General features: G+C 39.8%; 1 pseudogene; it reads right to left on the reverse strand.

Annotated features, from left to right (window-relative positions):
- Positions 1-13,247: 13,247 nt before the first annotated feature.
- Positions 13,248-15,364, reverse strand: LOC117320504 (annotated as a pseudogene).
- Between the last annotated feature and the right edge of the window lie 547 nt (positions 15,365-15,911).

Here is a 15,911-nt window from a genome sequence, read left to right on the forward strand (position 1 = left end):
GTAATGAAATTTTGAATATTTTCTCCTTGGTATGTTTACGCCAATAGGTGGCGTTGTGTGTATATTTGCACGTGCGAGTGGTGCAAATATCGGCCTACACGTGGTCGTACCTGGGTTGGTCATTCAGGCGACACAGGTAGCGGTGTGTACACGTGAAATTTTTTTTTTTTTTTTGTGGGGTTAGGGTGATGTTAAAAAGTATGTAATTGATCTTGAGTATGTACATCTCGTTGAGCAGGCATTAAATATTGCCTTCTGTATACATATGTATTATATATGTGTTTGATTTCATTAAAATCATGCGGTACCTCTGTCGCTGTGAAATACATTCACGTGTTTTCGTTATCTTTATCCTATTGGATAATTTAAAGGAGAACTCCATAAAGGGTTATCAGCCCTTGAATGTATATAAAGGGTTATCGGCCTTTGAATGTTTATGTATGCTAATATAATTATATACGATGTAGGATTATAATGAAGTTAGATATGCTGGTTATACATAGTATATATATTAAATATATGCTGGATAAACATATAAGGAATATTAATCAAGTTATAGCTACTAATTAGATTAGTTATAGCTATTAATTAGATTTGTTATGTATTATTGATGTGTATATAGAATTATATAAGATACGTTATTATGTTTAATGTAATACTTATCAATTGTTATGCAATGCGTATACAGGTCTAGTGGCACTGAGTACTTTGAGTAATCTGATGTACTTATATGTAGGTCAGTACCTAGTTTAATTATTCGGTAACTGCGTTTTACTGTAGCTTAATTTAGTGCTAGAATCTTCTAGAAGCACACGTGTTGGTCAGAATATTATTTTAACCGAATTTTGAAAGTCGTTTGTTTACGATGGGTTGACGGTATCAGTTCATCTGTCACCAACTATGGCTTTGGTTTGGTTTGGTTTACTTTGTTTAACGTCCTATTAACAGCTAAGGTCATTTAAGGACGGCCTCCCGTGCGTGCGACATGCATGCGTGTGGTGAGTGCGTATGTGTGTTTTGGGAGGCTGCGGTATGTTCGTGTTAAGTCTCCTTGTGATAGGCCGGAACTTTTGCCGATTTATAGACCTACCTCACTGAAGCATACTGCTGAAGACAACCAGCAGGACACCCCACCCGGTCACATTATACTGACAACGGGCGAACCAGTCGTCCCACTCCTAATATGCTGAGCGCTAAGCAGGAGTAGCAACTACCATTTTTAATGACTCTGGTATGTCTCGGCCAGGGGACAGAACCCAAAGCCTTCCTCACTGGGGCGAACGCTCAACTAAAGACCAAAAGTGAGGCGGTTCGCTAAGATGAGCTAGCTGCCATGTAGCAGTCTGTCAGTCTTGGCCCTGTTCTAGACAACCAGAGGAGACAGATCTTCAAGCTAAATAACCAGCAGAAGGGAGATCATGTGCGCCCCCCTCCCCGAGGTGGAGTGTTTGGAGAGTCATTGAAGGATTTAGATACATCTCTTGCCAATACCCTGCTAAGGAACCTTGGCCAAATTCAATCTCACCAGAACGGTTGTGGTGGAGTTCCAGATGTGTCATATGTAGGTCGCTATCAGCCAACATTGACCGTCTACGTATTCAGCGAAATGAAGATTATACTCATGCAAACACTCTTCCTTTCTGATGGAGATTTTAAAATAAAACTGACCGACATCGGGAAAAGGGTAGAAGACGACGTTTGTAGCAGAGGTATATGGTATACTGACCACGAGGATTGATTTGTTTGTTTGTTCGAGTTTTACGTCCCATCGACAACTAGGGTCATTAAGGGCCAAACAATAATATCGTTTTGATTGTTTATTTTAAATTCAGATAAAATTGGTCATTTTTAAAAGCATTCGCATTGTATATTTAGATCATTATGATAAAAAAAGGTTGGTTAAAAATGGTAAAAAAAAATATATATATATATACAAATAGATTGTTTGAACTTTGTGATATATATAGAACGTCAAAGGGAGTAAGGTAAAAGACATCAAAGTCTATTTGTTTGTTTGTTTGTTTATGTTTTACGGCCCTTCGACAACTAGGGTCATTTAGGGCCAAACAATATACTAACATTTTTTATTTTTAAAGTTAAAATCAGATAAAATTTGTCATTTTTAAAAGCATCCGTATTGTATATTTAGATCATTATGATAAAAAAGTTGGTTAAAAATGGTAAAATATGTATATGTACGGATAGATTATGTGAACTTTGTTATATAAAAAGAACGTCAAAGACAGTAACGTAAAAGACATCAAAGTCTATAAAATAGATCGATTTCTTTCAAGTAGCTAAATATTGTTTTCGAGTCCACGGAACTGAAAAGGGTTTTCATATCCGGAACTCGAAAGTATTTATCACGAATGTGCTTGAAATCGGAACATTCTATTAAAAAATGCTCCACTGTGAATTGAGCATCACATGCATAACACACCGGTGGATCCTCTCGTTTCAAAAGGAACGAATGAGTAGGATATGTGTGCCCGGTACGGAGCCGAGAGAGGACTATTTCCTCTCTACGATCCTTCCGACTTGGTTTTGATGTTTTAAGTTTTGGTTGTACTTTAAAAAGTTTGTTGCTCGTCTCGAGAGACCAGCGTTGCTGCCATTTACTCTGAATGGCAGAACTAATTACAGGTTTGAAATCTGTAGATGGTATTTTAATATTTGTTTGTTGCAGATTTAGAGCAAGTTTTGCTTGGCGGTCAACAAGTTCGTTGCCTTTAATTCCGACATGGCTCGGAATCCAAAGTAATGTTATTTTGCATTTTTTTAAGATACGAGATATTCGTAAAACAAGGTTTTGTATGAGTATATTATTTGGATCTCGTGATAATCAATTCTGAAGGACAGATAGAGAGTCGGAACAAATTATTGCCTTTCTAATGCGTTGTTCTTCGATATGGTCGAGGGCCTAATCGATGGCACATGCTTCCGCAGAGAAGATAGAGGCACCATCTGGTAAGCGGATTGAAGAGCAATGGTGATCGGAATAGCATGCTGCGGAGACCTTTACTCCATCTTTTGAGCCATCAGTGTAGATCTGAACGTGATCGGGAAAATCTTTAATGCATTCCCGAAAGGAGGATTTGTGTTCTTCGGGTAATGCACTCGATTTTGCCCTCGCGTGTAAAGTAAGGTTAATATCAGGTATTTCGACAAGCCATGGCGGTACATCCGATACGGTGTATTCGCCTATGTTGTCTAAGCTTATGTTAAGTTCACGAAGAAAATTCGAAATTCTAATGCCAAATGTTGGTAAGAGTGTTTGGTTTTGAGTGAATATGTTTCGGTATTGCGGATTGACAACAAGATCAAAAGCCGGGTTTTTCGGGTTGGATTTCAATTGAGCGGCATATTGAAGTGTAAGTTTTTTCCTTCGGTCATTTAAAGATGGTTCATTTGCCTCTACATAAAGGCTCTGCACTGGTGTTGTTCGGAAAGCACCAAGTGCTAGACGTAATCCTTGATTATGGATAGGATCCAACAATTTGCAGGTAAGAATTACGTGCCGATCCATAAACGATGGACGCATAGTCGAGTTTTGATCGAATAAGTGCCCTATAAAGGCGCAAGAGCATTTCACGGTCCGCACCCCAGTCGGTGTGGGATAGTACGCGTAAAATATTCTTTGCCTTTGAGCACTTATCCTTTAGGTGTTTAATATGTGGAACAAAGGAGAGTTTTGAATCGAAAATTAGTCCGAGGAATTTGGTTTGCTCGACAACTGGAATTTTGCTTCCATTTACTGTTAGATCGGGATCATTATGTGGCTTTCGTTTTTGGCAGAAGTGCATGCAGACAGTTTTTGATCTGGAAAATTTGAAGCCGTTTTCATCTGCCCAGGTTTGTAGTTTGCCCAAACATTGTTGAAGTTGTCGTTCTATCGTGTGCATGTTCTTCGACCTATAGCAGATCAAGAAGTCATCAACAAATAGAGACCCTTCAGTTGACTTACCGAGACATTTAGTTATACTGTTGATTTTCAGACCGAAAAGAGTTACGGAAAGGATCCCACCCCGAGGGACTCCCATTTCCTGTTTAGCTGTTTCAGAATACGTTGAGCCAACGCGAACCTTAAAATGTCTGTCAGATATGTAGTTTGAAATGAATTTTGGAAGATTCCCACGTACACCAATTTCATGCAGGTCTTTCATAATACCATATTGCCATGTAGTATCGTATGCTTTCTCCAGATCAAAGAACACAGCAACAAGATGTTCCTTCTTTGCGAAAGCTTCTCGAATAAAGGTTTCTAATCTGACCAGGTGGTCTACTGTTCCTCTGCGGTTTCTGAATCCGCTTTGGAGTGGACTCAAAATATTATTGGATTCAAGGAACCAAACTAGTCTATTGTTTATCATCCGTTCAAGTGTTTTACAGATGCAGCTTGTTAGAGAGATAGGGCGATAATTATTTGGTTCATTGGCGTCCTTACCAGGTTTTGGAATCGGAATAATTGTAGATTCCTTCCAAGACTCAGGGATCTTACCGGAAGCGAATACTTGATTAAAAATATATAAGAGACATCGTAATGATGATTCTGGTAAATGTTTCAGGAATTGGTACGGAATTTCATCTGGCCCAGCTGCTGAATCGGTCGATCTTTTTAGCGATTCAAGCAACTCCTGGAGATCAAAAGGCTTGTAACTTCCTGTGTTGGATGATTTAAAGTTAAGACGTTTCTTTTCTTTGTCTTTTTTGAAAGTTTGGAATTTTTTGGAGTGATTTTTGGCGGATGAGTTCTGAGCTATATTTTTAGCAAATTCATTTGCAATTTCAGATGTAGAAGAGAAGATTTGGTTACTGTTGGTAAGATGGGATGCTGGTGCCGTTTTTCGTTTTCCATTTATTTTTCGTATCTGATCCCATATCTTTTTTTTGATGATGTGTTTGAAGATATTTTAGAAATGTATTCCTTCCAGCTATTCTTTTTGTCGGATTTAATAGATCGCCGAGCCTTCGCCCTCCAAATTTTAAAATTATTGTAATTTTCAAAGTCTATAGAATAGATCGATCCACGAGGATTGACCAGTCATGTGCATGAATTTGAATTGTGCACGGAGGTTTACTGGGATACGTATTCCGATTCAGAATACCCATATCATATTCAAAAAGCATGTTGGGTATTTCTAAAGCAATATATGTCCCCTATCATGCCCCGCTAAAAATATTAAGTGACAATAATATTGACACAAACAATCCTGAAACATACCTTAAAGCATTGCTGAATTTGGTTTGGTTTGATTTGTTCAACGCCCTTTCAACAGCTGTGTGTGCGACATGCATGCGTGTGGTGAGTGCGTATGTGCGTTTTGGGAGGATGCGGTATGTTTGTGTAAAGTCACCTTGTGATAGGTTGGAACTTTTGTCGATTTATAGAGCTACGTCACTGAGGCATATTGCCGAATACACCCAGCAGTTTGGTTTGGTTTATTTTGTTTAACGTCCTATTAACAGAAGGTCATTAATGACGGCCTCTGCAGAGCTGTTGGTTATCAACCGGCGGATAACCCCGTGAGGTATGCGAGAAATTATTGTCTTGCATTGTGGTGCTAATTACCTTCACAATGACTCCGTTGCCATTGTCCTCAACCGGTTTCAGCTATGGTTTGGTAAGCTTCCCAGTTGTCCCAGATAGCGATATCGGGTTCGTTGCCCCGCGTAGGGTCCAGATGGGAAGACGCTGCTGTCGCACCACAGAGACCACGATTCATCGCAAATGTCAACGAGGCCTAAGAGATCAACAATTCCCTGAAGTCGCTGGCAGACAAAATAGACAAGCTCAACTACATCCCCCATCTGATCTTCACCCGCAACGTAAAGATTGATGTATAGTTACTTAGCAGAGATGGTCTCCACTTCAGTTTCAAGGGAACCGACCGTGCCATCAACGACCTCCTCATCGGAATTACCATCATTAGAAGTATCCAGACTCGACCCACTACATCAGCTACTGCTACTACAACACAGTTGTCATTCACACAGCATTTCATTGTAACATTAAAATTCATAAGAAATTCCCAAAATCTCGTATAAAACTTTCCATCTAACCTGGGCATGACCAACATCTGAGAAGCAAAATGCAAGTTTCAACCAACATTTTCTGGAGATAGCTGTCAACACGTGTCACTAACGTGGATTATATACATCCGGGTCAGGGGTAGTGTTTAGTTAGCAGGTTACTTGATGGTAGACTTAACGACCCGACAGCGACTTCTAAACGGAGACATTTATTCATGACCACATGTGTTTACAATATGGCTACAAACCTAACAGAGAACAAGGCTCTTCTATAGTCTGTATCAATATGTTATTATGGACAGTATCAGACCTATAGCCTGTATCATTAAAGTTCTTACTATTAAGTAATGGATAACGCCACATCTCCCTTTCTAGAGCTTTAGAAAACTGAACTCAATAACTAGAACTTTTGCTAGAAACAGACTTCAAAATTATGTATTATTTCAAATAAGGTTTCTCAATTATCAGCCCTGAAACCAAAAACAAATTAAACAGTCAATGACTAGACAACTTGACTAGATCATAATGAAACACCAATTCACAGAATTACAAGTTCAATTTCTCTGGAGTCTTTGATAATCTACCATACCTAGTTCTACGATTGTTAACACCAATAGCACTTCGCGACATCAGTTTGTCTGAACTAGCACTGGTAGACTTAGTTGGTGTTGGTTGGTAATTGTCCTCCAGAACATTTTTCGTTTGAGAATCCAAATCCAGATAAATGTCAGGTTCCGGTTCATCTCCTGGTGAGTCCAGTTTGGGCGCGCTGACGTCTGTTGCGACGAACTTGACCATCAAGTAGGATCGGTCATTTTCCTTAATGGAAGACGCAACTGTTCCAGGAAATCTGCCTCCTTGGCGTTTTACCCAAACAGTATCACCAGGCTGCAGTTTGAGATGACTCACAGCATGATGAGAAATATCAAAGTTCACTTTCTGTTTGGCCTTGTTTTCTTTCTCCTTAAGTTTGACCTCCACAAGATAAGGCCATTGCGGGGTGAGATTAGGACGGTACTCCGGTAGGGTTGTCCGAAGTTTCAGTCCCATCAATAAATCTGATAAGTGAAACAAGAATTGTCGCGAAATACAAAATTAGGAGCCATCTCACCAGTGGATGAGCCTATTAACTGGTGCTCTGGACTTGTAGTAGTCCCTAAGAAAAACAGTACAGTTAGAATTTGTGTTGATAACACTCAGCTCAACAAGTCAGTTAGGCGTGAAAACATTAAACTTCCAAGTGTCGAGGATACACTTCATCGCCTTACTGGAGCGAGTCTTTTCAAAGCTTGACGTGAACTCTGGATTTTGGCAGTTGCCCCTGAAAGAGTCGTTGAGACTCTTGACAATATTCATGACGCCCTTCGGAAGGTTTTGGTTCAATCAGTTGCCTTTTGGGATATCTTCTGTCCCTGAACACTTTCAGAAGCGTATGACCAAACTTCTAGAAGAAAACCAGGTAGTCGTCTGTCAGATGGATGATGTTTTAGTATATGGCTCGGATCAGTAGGACCACATTTAACATCTGGTCAGCGGAGGAAGTGCTTAGCAGGATAGCTAAGGCAGGTCTAACCCTAAATCATGACACGTGATCGATGAAAATGGCATTCGACCGGACCCCAAGGAGGTCCAGGCCATTATTGACTTTGAGGCGCCTGAAAATGTTGTGCCGTGCGCAGATTCCTTGTAATGGTCAACCAGCTAGGTCGGTTTACTCCAAATCTGGCAGAGCTCTCAAAGCCAATACGCGATATCTTACACAAGAAAAACGCTTGGATATGGGAGGAGTCCCAAACACAGGCTGTCGCAGTGATTAAGAAGGAACAGAGTTCGACCCCAGTCCTATCTTTATATGACCCTAATGCTAAGACAAGGGTTTTGTCGGACGTGTCCGTCTATGTATTAGGAGCGGTTCTCCTACAAGCCAGTAATAGAGATAACTCGGGAAAAGAATCATGGGAACCGGTAGCGTATGCATCGTGTGCTATGAATTATACAGAACAGCGCTATGCGCATGTAGAAAAGGAGTCGTGATCTGTCACCTGGGCTACAGAAAAAATGTCTTTACTTTCTCGTCAATACACACTTTCTCAGTGACAGACCATAAGCCACTTGTCTCGCTGTTAGGAGTGAAGGCTATCTGTGATCTGCCTCCGAGGATACAAAGGTTCAGAATGAGGTTCGAGTATGACATTATGTATGTACCTGGAAAACTTCTTTATACTGCAGACACACTGTCGCGGTCACCTTTGCCGTTGTCGCAATCTCAAGACACGAAACCTCAAGAGGAAGTAGAAACGTATGTTCGCTATATATTGGTCAAATCAGGACTTTTAACACAGGATCCTAGAGCACAAAATACACGATCAAAATTAATAGTTTACATCATAAAACCTAGATCGACATCTACTAAGAATCCATATTCAATTCATAGACAAAAGTCAAGTTCAAAAAGGCATTTGATTTGTTTTCCTGAACTACAATTTTGAGGGGTCTCATTTGTCGGGCTTGAACCCGAAGTACGTCATGCGAATTAATTATTCTCACTATACATACTTACTTAGTCATAAGAACAAACGTGTCAATGAAAGACGTTCTTTGGCCGACACAGACAGACCTCACACTTTGTGTCTGCTTGTGTTATTCCATATGAATAGGTAAAAATTAGAGCTTATTTATTTATTAAACTGGTTTCACGGGGAGATAGTCAACTCGTACCCATTCAAAGTCGTACCCAAATTTTGGCGAAGTCGGACCTGCAGAAACAGGCGAACTCGTACCCAAGTGTGGCTAACTCGTACCCAAGTGTGGCTAACTCGTACCCAAGTGTGGCTAACTCGTACCCAAGTGTGGTGAACCCGTACCCTTCTTTTTCAATTAAAATAATAAAGAATATTAAAGATTTTCAATAGTCAAAATGTTTTTATTGTTATCTTTTTTGCATGTATCACGTTATTTTATGTAAAAAACATTAAAAAATATATGTAAAACATTCTATGAAGAAACATGCGCTGTACGTTGTAGATGAAGGACTCGCACAACTAAATCAGCCGGTGTTTCACCTGAACAAAGTCCTTGAGGAAAATGTGTTTCTTAGGTTTGTAGCTGTTTTCCTGAGTAAATAACATATGAAACGGGTACTTTCTATATACGAGAAGTGTAGGGTCTTGAGGTTTGGAAAATCAAAAATATACACTCCTACTGAAAATAGAATGGCGTAGGATTCGAGGTGTAAAAAGGCGGGAATTCCCCAGGTGGGGGTACCCCAGTGTACTGTTACTGTCTTGCGAGTACTCGTGTGCTCTAATATGCCATTAAACCCATACAATAACAAGAGGCCCATGGGCCTTAACGGTCATCTGACAAACACTTACACTTACAGCAGGGACACACCCCTCAATCCAGCATTATTAAATGTACCATAAATTATTTATCGCAGCCAGTTATGTTTTGGATCAAATTTGGTTTTTATCCATTTAGCTTGTCCAGGAAGAGCAGCATCATAAAGCAAAATTTTAGCCAAGTTCCCATTTTTGGGGCATGCCCCTCTGTCCCAATGGGTCAGAAAAGACTCATTTATATCAATTAGGATTGCCTTTCCCCAATGATGTTTCATACTAAATATGGTTGTAATCAATTAAGGCATTAAGGAGGAATTGCATTTTTAAGAAATGTTTAACCTAAGCTCTCCTTTTGCCCCATCTTTTTTTCCCCAGGGGTCAAACCTGTCTCATTAAAAAATATGATTGCCGTCATCTTATGTTTCACATCAAATTAGGTTGTAATCCACCAAAAGGTTAGGGAGGATTAGGATTTAACAGCAAATATTCACCACCCTTTTGGGGCCCTGCCCCTCGGGCCCCAGGGGTCACACTAGCCTCGTTTATATAAAATATGACCACCCTTCCCAAAGGATGTTTTACACCATATTTCGTATTAATCCACCCAAGGGTTAGAGAGAAGTAGGATTTATAGCAAAAATTCACCAAAGTTCACCTTTTGGGGCCCCGCCCCTCTGGCCCTAGGGGTCAAACCAGCCTCATTTATATAAAATATGATTGTCCTCCTCCAATGATGTTTCACACCAAATTTGGTAATAATTCACTATGGGGGTTAGGAGGAGTAGTATTTTAAAGCAAAATTTCATCAAAGTTCCCCTTTTGGGGCCCGCCCATCTGGCCCCAGGGGCCACACCAGCCTCATTTATATAAAATATGACCACCCTCCCCCAATGATGTTTCACACAATATCTGGTTGAAATCCACCAAAGGGTTAAGGACGAGTAGGATTTTATAGCAAAATTTCATCAAAGTTCCCTTTTTTGGGCCCGTCACTCTGGCCCCAGGGCTCACACCAGCCTCATTTATATATAATATGACCACCCTCTCCCAATAATGTTTCACACCAAATTTAGTTGTAATCCACCAAAGGGTAAAGGAGGAGTAGGATTTTATAGCAAATATCCACCAAAGTTCCCTATTTGGGGCCCGGCCCCTCTGGCCCCAGGGGTCAGAGGGGCCTCATCTATATAAAATATGATTGTCCTCCTCTAACGATGTTCCACACCAAAATTTTGTAATAATCTACTTTTGGGTTTTGGAGGAGTAGTATTTTAAAGCAAAATTTCATCAAAGTTGCCCTTTTGGGGCCCCGCACCTCTGGCCCCAGGGGTCACACTAGCCTCATTTATATAAAATATATGACCGCCCTCCCCAAATGATGTTTCACAACATATCTGGTTGAAATCCACTAAAGGGTTAAGGAGGAGTAGGATTTTAAAGCAAAATTTCATCAAAGTTCCCCATTTGGGGCCCCGCCCCTCAGGCCCTAGGGGTCACATCAGCCTCATTTATATAAAATATGATCACCCTCCCCAAATGATGTTTCACACAATATCTGGTTGAAATCCACCAAAGGGTTAAGGAGGAGTAGGATTTTATAGCAAAATTTCATCAAAGTTCCCCTTTTGGGGCCCCGCCCCTCAGGCCCCAGGGGTCACACCAACTTCATTTATATAAAATATGACCGCCCTCCCCCAATGATGTTTCACACCAAATTTAGTTGTAATCCGCCCAAGGGTAAAGGAGGAGTAGGATTTTATAGCAATATTCACCTAAGTTCCCTTTTTGGCGCCCCGCCCTTCAAGCCCCAGGGGTCAGACCAGCCTCATTTATATAAAATATGATTGCCCTCCCCCAATGATGATTCAAACCAAATTTGGAAGTAATCCACCCAAGCGTTAAGGAGGAGTAGCGTTTTGAAAGAAAAAGTTTACGGACGGCGCACGGCGGACGACGACGGACGAAACACGATGACTATAGGTCATCCTGACCCTTTGGGTCAGATGACCTAACAATACTTATCCGATAGAAAAATTTTCAGACTTTAATTTGATATGTTTCACATCATTTGAACTTCAAACGAGCGAACAAAGGGATGAGGTGACTAGTAATAACATATAGTAAATAATGTAGTTGTGCGAGTCCTGAAACTAGTCAGCTTGTATTTCTTTCAATACTATGATTTCAATAGACCGTCTTCCAGTTTGCAAGGGCATAAGCGGTATTTGTATGACAGCAAGTGGCCTTGTCACGTGATGTCCGACATTTGACATATCGAAGGTAAACAATATGGCTGCTTGCGAGAGCTTTCTTAACAGCAACGTCGATGTATTGCAGCAGTTTTTGAAAGTTAGAGGAATAACTGTGTCCAATATCAAGAAAAAGTGTTTGATAGAACTATGTTGTGCCGTCAATAGGGTAGAGTGGTCATATTTCGACCACCTTTGGATTTACCGTCCAGCCTGCAATTGGAGTTATCGTTCTTGACCTTGTCGCCGGTTTCATAAAAGCGACCTATCCTTCCTGTGCATACATAGCTGTTAACCAAAGTGATTTTCCCCAAATGGATGCTAATTCAATATTAAAACCATATAGGTCTATCAGGGGGGAATGTCGACCACTGTTTGGGTAACTTCGACCACCATATCAGGGTAACTGCGACGACACATAGGCAATTTCGACCACAACAAGAATAATGATTCATTCTCAAAATCAATTTCAATGAAGAAATGAAAAACACGATTTATTTGTTTAACCGACGAGTTTTACTTTTGATTCGCATTTCATATTATAATGAGGTAAACACGAAGGATTTATGCTGTACATGTACGTTCGGTAGCATATGATTGCGCCTATAATTGAGATCACTACACATTATTCAGGTTAGGAAATAACCTAGATCGGAGGTCGTCATCTGCAGCCAATCTGATCGTTATCGCCGGAAAGAGATTTCTTGAGGAAATCTATGATTTTATTTATTTACAAGTCAAATGTTCACTTTTTGATGTACGCGAATACCAGACATTTTGTAACCGAACCGACAGCGACCAGACTTTGTTCAACAGATTGGCATGATTTACATGGTCAACAGATGTTCATAAAGATCGAACATAAATCAAATAAATAAATAATTACGACCACTTATAAGAATTTGCTCACACTAAGTGATACCTTCTTGTTCATTTTAATTCTTCAGGATAAGTTCTTCAAAGTTAAAAAGTGCATAAAATACAAATAAAACAACAGGATACTGGATGTCAGAAACACATTTACGTGTATTGGGCTTTTCATAATATATACTATAAATTCATTAAAATGTTCCAATACTTTTACATTGTAGTTTAATTTTCAATGTTTAAACTAATATATATTTTAATTCTTCAGGATAAGTTCTTCAAAGTTAAAAAGTGCATAAAATGCCAATAAAACAATAGGATACCGAGTAATTGATTTATGGAATAGCTTGCCACAAATTGTTGTCAATGCTGATTATGTCATAAAATTTGAAATAATGTTAGATGATCATTGGAAAAATAACCGTTTTTATTCATGAATGTACAGGAACTAATATAAAGCCATTAATTACGAAGGATACTATGTATTGATATTTATATGGATATAGAGGCTACAAGCTTATTCCTGCGTCCATTATTTATGCTAATAAATGCTAATATATTATATTCTCTTCTTAATCAACTTTACTTGACTCTTCAATTTACAAACTGATTGTATCTGAGACTGTATTACAATGCATGCTACTGTTAATAAATTGATTTCAAACGAAAATATGTGGTTAGATATTACTATAATGTTTATACTACAGAAACATGTACATGTATATACATCCTAAAATACAAACGAAGGCTTAATAGCAAGTAAAAATGTATTTTAGCAAGTAGAAATTTTGGGCACTTGCTGTTTTTAGCAAGTGACAAAAAATGTTAAATTCGAGGCCTGATATATTCATGTATACCGACAATGTGATCTTAACCACAAAGATGACACTGGAATGGTACATTTACTTCATGTGAAGTAGGAATGCATTCCAAATGCATCCACTTCTTACATGAGCCACACTTTGCCCAGTCTAGCTCTTTGCCGCCTATGGTATATTCCCCCAGGCAAATGAAGCAAATTTTGTCTAACACATTTTCCTTCTTAACACGGCGTTTCTTGTTCATTTTGTCTTCTTTTGCTGCTTTATTGATGTTTCTTTTTTGTTGTCTTTCTTCTTTCGCTTTCATTTTCTCTTCTTTCAACTCTTTTGCTCTCTGTTTTTCTTGTATAACCTCGTTACTGGTCAGTAAACGATGACTTGTTACGGTCTTTTTTGCGGTAGTTTTCTTCACCGGCGTTGGTAATCTAAATATGTTTTCAATATCATCGTAAACTGTATATTCCAGACTCAAATTTTCCTTTTCTTCTGTTTCGTGTACAGACACTGCTCCAGTGGCAAGTGCTTGTAACAAAGGTTCTATATCTTCGTTGGGAATATTGACTCCTTCATAGGCACCGGGGGAAGCTACCGCTGACGAAACAGAGATAGGATTTGTTTCAGGTACATGTGACTGAGACTCGGGCGAAATCGGAGAAACAGAGATATGATTTGTTTCAGATACATGTGACGGAGACTCGGGCGAAATCGGAGATATAGCTGTTTGTGATGCTATAGCTGAGTCAGGAATTGTTTGGGATACCAGGCGGGGAGATGTTGTGGGTGTACTTTCAACGAAAGAAGCATCAAGAGATGTCCCGGAAGAACTTCCGTCTTTGGGTTGAGTGTGATCGCTTAATGGTGTATCATAGACTGATGATGGGAAGCTGAAACAGGAATTTGGGAACGATCCACTGGATACAAGCCACAAACTTTGAAGCCCTTCGTTATATTAGCGCTCGTCATTGCTGCTGTCCATGCCCCATTGAACAGGCGAGGCCACGATGCCTTATTTACCACATGGTTTGGATTTGCAGCGAGGAATTCTGAACAAAGCCGATTATAAGCTTTGTTAAAAGGTCCAAAAACCGTTTTATCCCGTGGTTGTAGTGCATGTGTACAGTGGGGAGGCAACGCCAGAATGTGGATATTTTCCTGTTTTGCTTTTTCCAACAGAGAAAGAACTTCGTGTGAGCTATGCGAATCCATTATTAACAACTGAGGTCGTTCTGGACCACAGTGCTTTAGGAAAACGTTGTTAAACCATTCGTCCCCAAGAATATCGCACATCCACGCCTTGTTTTGGTAAGTCCATAAGGTACCATCTGGGGCGTCTACTGTATTGAAAGATTGTAAACATTTTCGTGTTTTCCCTTTGGTAACACATAGTGGGGGCATGGCATTTCCGGTGGCATTGATGCAGGCAAGAATGGTTACAATTTTCCCTAGAATTGCTGGTCCTACTTTGTAGAGCCCTTGTTCCTTTCTTGGTGCAGACATTGCTTGGTGAATGTTCAAATTGTTTGCCTGTCTCGTCGGCATTCCAAATCAGATGGGGTTTCCTTTGGAGGTTCAGTTCAGTGACAACTTTATTAAGATCAACAAAGAAGCTGTCAATGACAGGCTTGTTCAACATTCTAATACAAGATGTTGATAGCCTCTCAGGTTTACGGAGAACTAGCTCAGGGTGCCTGCGTTTCAACCCTCTCCACCAATCGTCCCCTGGAACATTTTTCTGTAGCGGAATCTGAGCAGATTGACATAGACGGGCCGTCTTTAATATCAGTTGGGACTTGGACATTCCGAAGCCCTTGTCAGCTGCACTGATGACTTTCGAAACTAGTGCTTCTTCTACTTTTGGAGTCAAGTATGGTTTCCTCCCTGGCCTCGCCCCAGACTCGATCCGTCCAGAAACGTGGTCGATCAATGTAGTTTTTGGCACAGCATACTTCTTTGAGGCCTTGCGAAGACTAAGGTGCCCACTGCGCACTGCCGAAACCGCTGAATCTAACGCCTCTGTTGTGTACTGCATGTAGATATTCTTCGATTTTCGTGGCATGTTGACCAAAGACCTGTAATGAAATATGAAAATTATGAAATAGTTTATAGAATATTTAGTTTTTTAAATCCATCAATATGTGGTATACAGTTTTGAAGAATGGTAGGCTACGACATCAATTTTAGTAAATTATTCGTAGAGCAGGTGGTCGAAGTTAACCCATCTATATAAATCACATAGGGGTAATTTCGACCGCTCAAAAAAATTCAAATAATCGTAATTTATTTCAACTTTTAGTTTAACAGTGCATATAATTATGAAGTAAACAATGCAGACATAACTTATACAAACACATTACATCGACAAGATATCAAAAACTTGCATTAAATCTCAAATGGAGCAGAGCATGGCTTACCTTCTGAAATTCGCGGCTTTCAACTTTATGACCGGATCACAGCAAAATAACGCAAAATCACGCGAGATTTTTTAAAGTTTGATACACAGTAGTTGCCATGGAAACTGCTTACGACAAACAGAAGTGAAAATGAGTACTTTTCGCCAAACTAGTACAATTTCATATGTATATTTATTACAGTATGAGATACTT

Source organism: Pecten maximus, unplaced genomic scaffold (genome assembly GCF_902652985.1).
Source record: "Pecten maximus unplaced genomic scaffold, xPecMax1.1, whole genome shotgun sequence".
In the NCBI taxonomy this organism is placed as follows: Eukaryota; Metazoa; Mollusca; class Bivalvia; order Pectinida; family Pectinidae; genus Pecten; species Pecten maximus.